The 7,432-nt window shown below is 41.7% G+C and overlaps 1 pseudogene; it reads right to left on the reverse strand.

Moving 5' to 3' along the window:
* Window positions 1–693: 693 nt before the first annotated feature.
* Window positions 694–2,742, reverse strand: LOC149262179 (putative inactive receptor kinase At1g27190 pseudogene; annotated as a pseudogene).
* Between the last annotated feature and the right edge of the window lie 4,690 nt (window positions 2,743–7,432).

Consider the following 7,432-nt stretch of genomic DNA (forward strand, 5'->3'; position numbering starts at 1 on the left):
CATTAAGTTTATATAATATGAAATAAAATTGTAAAAAATCAATATTAATAAAATAAAAACTATCACAAATATGAAAACTACACAGATAGATTACACATTTGAATTGTAACCTGAAATTATAAATTTTGATTTATAGACTTGGTTATTGACCGTAAAATTCAATAAAATTTACAGAACCTCAAAATCTTAAAATTCACCAAAATTTAAACCTGTTCAACAAACCTTGTAACATAACCCTTAATAACCAATAAAGGTAAACACTCGGCTCCCGTGACCTGCCTTGCGTGTGATCCAATCGACGACTGGTTGTTCTCGGGGTCGTCGGATAAGAGCGTGAAGGTGTGGAATGTGTGAGTCAAGTGTATCGAGACTATCGAAGCCCACACCGATTCCGTCAATGTCGTCGTTATGCGGCGCGACAGGCTTCTCTTCACCGGATCTGATGCCGCACGGTGAAGGTATGGAGGCGGCCAGGTCGTGGCTAACGGAAGCACGAACTAATCATGACTCTTAACACGAACTAAAAATAAAATTACCAATAAAACATTAACGACGGTTTATTTTTATCAGTCAAATATTCCCTCCTATCCTACTTGTAAACCAACAATCCAATGAAACTGGTTAAACATTACTACCTGTAAACCAACAATCCAATGCAACTGGTTAAACATTACTACCTGTAAACCAACAATCCAATGCAACTGGTTAAACATTACTACTTGAAGGACGATTATTTTCGCAGCAGCTTCATCAATCAGAGTCGTCGCCTGAAACAGAACCATACCTCTCTCCAATCTTGGTGAACCACTTGTACACTTCATACATGGACGGCCTTCCATCCGGATTATAATTCACACATCGAAACGCCACCCGCATCACCTCTGCAACTACTGAACTCTCTTCCTCAGCCAACACACCGATCTGATTGGCGTGGCAGCTTTGTGTTGCAGGCGCTACACAACCGGTGCCCTCATCTGCTGCATAAAGACGGCGTGTCCATTCATCTGATGATACACCCATCTGATGATTGCCATCACAGCTTCCTGTTGTGGGCTCAACACAACGGATGCCCTCATCTGCAAAAAGGCGGCGTATCCATTCATCTGATGATACAGTGATCTCATTCGCACAATAGTTTTGTATCGCCTGCTCTACACAATCGCCCTCACGCGCAAAACGACCATGTATCCATTCAAGGAAAGTCATTTCCCTTCTACTTTCTTCATCCATTACCGTGTCACAAGGCCTTAAACCTGTCACTATCTCTAACACAAGTATCCCAAAACTGTACACATCGCCTTTCAATGTCGCAACAGACGAGTTCCTCCACACTGCTGGAGCATCGTACCCAAACTCCGCATTCAAAAGTCTGGCCAAACCAAATCCACTTATGTGCGCTTCGTACTTTTCATCCAGAAAGATGACCCCACTGCTTATATTGCGATGCACGACGTGCGGATTGCAGCTGTGGTGAAGCCATGCCAATCCTCTTGCCGTGCCTATACAGATCTTCAGTCTCGTCGCCAAGTCGAGCGTATGCTGTTCGCCTCTAACGCCATGGAGGCAGTTGAGGAGTGTTCCCTTCGCCATGTATTTGTAGAGCAACAGCTTCTCTTCGTCTGCAATGCAGTAGCCCAGAAGAGGAACAAGATTTCGGTGCCTCAGGTAGGCCAATGCCTTCATCTCGCACTTGAAATCTTTTTCAGTCTGTACTGAACATGGCCGGAGTCTTTTTACTGCCAGCAAAGATTGATCTGGCAGTTTGCCTTTGTAGATTATACCTGTCCTTCCATGCAAAACGATATTGTCTTCGCTGAAGTTGCCAGTGACCGCCACAAGATCAGCCAATCTCATCTTTCTGATGGGCCTTTCGAACGAGCAAACTTTAACAGATCTCCGAGCTCGGACATATGTCTGCCAATCGTTGGGCACATTGGTACTTGGCCGTGGGATTTTAACAGATCTTCTGCTTTTTGCTTTAGAAATCATCCACCGAACACCAAGCAAAATCCAGACAATTAACGCCATGCCGAAGAGGAGAAAAGCCATGACAGCCATCGGATTTAATCGCCCATTGGTCGATGGTTCACAGGCTTTCGAAAGGGGAGGCCCACATAGCCCAGGGTTACCCTGAAAATTAGAGGCAGAAAAGTCGTGAGTGAATGAACGTATATTTCCAGTAAGCTTGTTGTTTGCTACATTGAAGTCCTTGAGAAGGTCGATCCGTGTCAATTGCCAGGGAATTTCCCCTGTAAGTTGATTTCCATTCAGGCGGAGGATATTGAGGTATGTGCAATTATGAAGCTCAGCAGGAATAGGTCCCGTAAACTTGTTCTGGGAGAGATCAATGGTTACCAGAATAGGAAGCCATTGGCAGAGCTCCCTGGGAATGGTACCCGTAAGACTGTTTTGAGAGAGATCCAAGCTCATCATACTCTTGCAGTTCTGTACTCCAGATGGAAACTCACCTTGAAGCCCCAACTCTTGAAGCGAAATTGACTTCACTTTGTTATCATCATCATTCCAACAAGTAATTCCCAGAAAATTGCAAATAAACCCATTGTTAGTGTTCCGTAAGTTCCAGGTGCGGAGGTTCCCTTGAGGGTCCTTCAATTCCTTGTAAGTAGTCTGAAGACACTGTACATCGTTTCCTGGAGAAATGGTCTGGGACGAACTGAGGCATATGAGTTGGAGAATGAGTAGCTTGAGCCATAGCAAGCTCAAACACCCCAAAATTGTCATGGCTTAATCAGTGCTCTCCTGTCGTTTCAAACACAATCCTGTACCTGCCTAATCTCAACAAATGTCCGCTGCTCACCCAGCTCAAACAGGATTGCTGGTATCCAAGTGCAAGCATGAATCGCTTACTGAGGTTAATGTCTCATTGGCCAGCCCCTAATTATAATATCCACAACAAATTTTCCCCATCAGAAAATGGAGGTTAATGTCTCATTGGCCAGCCCCTAATTATAATATCCACAACAAATTTTCCACATCAGAAAATGAAAATTGAGAAATCCATGAGATGGACAAACGAAAGGGGTATCGCCGTGTGCATCTTGTCTTCTGGTGTGTACTTTTCGCAGGAAGCTTCCGATGGCAAATCCATGGCGACTGCTACGTCTTCTCCACTTGCATGGGGTTCAAAAGAGGAGGTGGTTACACTGTGGAGAAGAGAAGAAATGTCTGTAGGGTGATCTGGCAGCACAGAAATTGCAGATGAATTCAATTGAACATCACGGTAGTAAGGGTCATATTTTATTTTGTATTCAAGGGCTGCAAGGACACGTGATTTGCAAACGAAGAATTCGTAAGCCTTTTCAGATGGATTTTGCCTTTTCACAATGAGGATGTCTAAGTCAGACAGCATCCGGGGTAAGTATTTGGCAATAGTGGTGATGTCTTGAGGGAAGCTAATTGTATGGCCATTATATTTGTATTGACCACCACGGGAATGAGTGACTTGTAGAATGGGGTTGACACGTGCAATGAGCATTTCTTCAACTTGTGTTAATTGGTGAAGGACACTGGGTTGTTCTCCAGGGTCCATGTTGTTTAGTTCAGAAAAACGATTGGTAGATTTAGATGATGCACAACGAAAACAAGAGAGTCTACCGTGGGAAAGCTTTGTTTTCATTCCTGGGTATGCTTCCTTGCATATTGTGCAAACATGCAAGGTAGAAAGTCCATCAATCCTTTCTCGAAAGCGACGGTGTTCTTCATTAAGGGGAGGGTTATATTGGATTTGATGAATGTGCGGTGGGTTGGTTTGTATAGGTGGGAGAGCATTTGAGGTGGGAAGGGATGTAGAGGAAGTAGTAGGGTTGTTGTGGTTTTCATAAAGTAGTTGACGACGTGCATTTATTCGGTCCTTTTGTTGTGCATAAAGAATACGCCGCCGCTTGTTTTTGGCCGCAATTTGATTGTTTGGTGGCATATCTAAACAAGTACAAGTAATAATTGTTAGTTTTCATAAACAAGTAGTGCATGTTTGGTATCTCATTTTATTGGGTGTACATCCATTGTGAAATTAAAACATTATATTTTGAACATAGATTTAATTTTTTTTTTATTTCAACATCGGTGAAGGTAGGTAGATTAGGTAGAAGGAAAAACATGCAATTAGGAATGCTATGAAATCATATGTTATTTCAGCATCTATCATTGAGAGGAGAGAAACAAGATTAAAAATATTTCGTTCCCTTCTTCTTCAAATTTTTTTTTGTTTGACATGTTTGAGCGATAAAATGAATAGCTTAGCAAGCAAGAGATCAATGTATAGCATGTAGACAACGAACAAGAAACATATGTAGTAACTCTTTACAAATGTTGATATCTATATTGTGTAAAATGTAAATGGCAAACATACATATTTTGGAATCACTGGAAGAGAGTATTTGCACTGAAAGCTACAGGTTGCATCATAATAACATGGGTGTGTAATTTACAACAAGATGAGACAATTAATTATGTGGAAATGTTTGTTTATGTACAAATAGGAGTGGTAGATGAAGCCCTAAGAAACAGTTCAAAGGCGGCGAACAATAGGTCGTTTTGAAGTGCCCATTGCTTGAATGTCAGTGAGTGCTTCCTTGCATGCAGAGGTATATTGAATTTCTTCTGAATTGATCAGTATTGGTTGCAAGCGTTGAACACCGTTGAAGTAATCTATTTTAATGGAAAGTGTTAGCTGGAAGCGGTGCCCTGAAATCCGGCCACAAATTTCCTGCAGATCAGTTGGTTCGATAGAAAGTAGGAACAGGTCTTTTTCCGTGATGCCCATGAGCTCGTTCCCTGCATCATTGAAAACTGTGACGTTCTGTAGATTCCCGGTGTGGTCATGTAGCTCAATTTTCAGTTTGTAACGGTAGTCACATTCTGGGAAGTCACCGTTACATTTTGTACAATGCCAAAGATTGTTAGAATGCTCCACAACCTTCTTCATGCATTGTTTTCCATTGAAATCTAATGGACATGCTAGAAAGTAGAAGTCGTCCATATGAAGAGCAGTAATTGTTGCTCGAACTGAAACCCAGATTGCTTTATCAGAGGGCTGCATGCCAGCAATTTCATGAAACGTCTTTCGTGGTAGGGCACGTTTCGAAGCAACACCATAGTTTCTACTCAAAGATGGAGAAGAAGAGCTATAGCCGGTTTCACGGAACCATGCATGTAATTGGTGAGTTTCTTCAACTTGTGGATTTATTGTGAGAGTGCTTGTTGGTATCGTCCCTATTGTGGTGCCATTAAATTCAGATACGCGACCTCCTTTGATTGCAAGAATTGGTGGGTTGTCGAAAGAGTAGAATTCAGAAAGATTCTGTCCTATATAGTCACAATGGTCTCCCCATAATGTTACATCAATGCTAAAACCCGACTTGTCCTTTAATATGAGTGTTTTCCTTAATGTTTCACTTCCATCTTTTCGTCGAATTGTTGATGCAGGTGACGTGGATGTAACAACACCAATGACATCCACATTTGTATTTGGAGTTGCACTTTTTACTTCAGCAATAGTCTTGAAGTGAAAGCTCTGGTAAGGAAACGGTGGATCATCTGTAGGACATGGATTGATAGTGGAAGCAGCAAACAAGTAAATTTCCCATTTGTTCTTGAGGTGGTTGTAGTTTGGATTTGCTTCTCTCACTGTGCCATTTGAGACAATGTATAGTTGCCCAACCTGAATTAGATTGTAAAGAGATTCGGCCAGTTCGGCAAATGCAAAAAGGTGGATCTCTTCCTTATCACGGTTCATAAGGTCAAATCCGAAAATTTTTCCTGAGCCTCGCACATTGTTGTACGCCTTCAATGATGTCTTTGCAGATGCCCTACCTTGGATTGACCAATATTTTTGGTAAGGGTTGAGTACCGTGAATGGAATTGTTGTAGTTGTTGTCGTAGTTGGTGGAGTAACTACAGAGGGCAAGGTATCTTCAGCTGACGAAGAGCTAAATTGGGCTGAACCCGCCTGTGCATGTTGTAGCGTCGATGCATCCTTCATCAATGTTGCTGAGCGCTTCACAACTTCAAGCTCAACGACTCGGATGGACCTTATGTAAACAAATGAGAAATGAATTAATGAAGATTCCATTTTCCTTCTTTTGATGCAAAAAGTGTTTAGAAGGGAAAAAGTAAAAGAGGGTGATTTCAAATGGTGGGCCTTACGAGGAGTTGTGGAGCACTATGCAAGCTGCTTTTTTAAGCAGAATTATTGAGCCAATTTGGATGTCTCCAGAGGAAACTTGTGGGCCATATGCGGATGGTAGCAAAGTCTTATGTTGATGTGTTCCATCAGATAGAGTAATGTGGAAGTGCGAGGATGTTGTTTTCAATGAGGTAACAGGACCAACATCGACTATCTGAAGTAGTGGTTGAATCTCGGTGCAACCATTCAGCAATAGAGGAATGGCATTCGTTGTCAAGGTGGTCTCCATAATATTAACAGGAGGTTTCTTTTTCCCGTGATAGGAGTACCTGCAATTCATCAATTTCATCACAACACAAAATTCTAGTCAAATAAGATGTGACATGAATGCGGAATCTAATCTAACAAGGCTAACTTTTGATGGTGAAACAATAATAAGGGCACAACCTACACAGGGAGGAGAATAACCTCTCATATTAACCACCCAAGGTAGACCACGTTAACAGAATGCTTGTTATTTGATTCAGTGACAAGCTACATATTGTGCAAATTCGGAAGTACCTCAAGCGGCTCAAAGATCCTTATAGTCTTACAGTACCGTCAAAACATCAATGAAATAGGAACATTTCTCCGCCAATCCTAATACTGATCCTACACATTAAGAGATGTGGTTCAATCAAGGCAATTGCCATGTATTTCGCTCACTTAATTTACCCTTTGCAGACCCTTCTAAAAGGCTGACTGGACTCCTTATGGCTTTGTAATAATTTTTTATAAGTGGCTCATATTAGTAGGCCTTGGAGGCATCGACATAAAGTGCCCACACTTAGGGCAGGCAGTGTGAGACCCATCACTTGGAAGCAGTGTGCTTCTTTTGTGAATCTTGTGCATAATTTATGATATATTAACTATTTTCTGAACAAGGCACAATTTTTTTTCTTTAATATGCTATATTCGGGTGTACTCACTGTGCTTGTGCATTTTTGCACATTATAGGGAATCACTTTCATTAAACATATGTTGAATAGCAGCCATTGCATATAGCGAACACGCTATTCAAACACCATGTATAGCTATTGAACCTGAAAGTTCACACGTTCCTTCAGTCCAGGCATATAGAAGAACTATCTGGGGCCAAGCTCATGTTTGTAATAAGAGCTATCTGGGTCCTCCCTCTTGTCAGAAACAGGACCCTGAAAACAACATCCAGACCATAACAACAATCAGATTCCATCAGTCACACAACTGTGGCCAGATTGCAGACTATCATGGGCAGTTTCTATTTAT

Source organism: Pinus tabuliformis, chromosome 6, assembly GCF_031772625.1.
Source record: "Pinus tabuliformis cultivar Carrire ecotype Pingquan chromosome 6, CPIR1, whole genome shotgun sequence".
NCBI classification, from domain to species: domain Eukaryota; kingdom Viridiplantae; phylum Streptophyta; class Pinopsida; order Pinales; family Pinaceae; genus Pinus; species Pinus tabuliformis.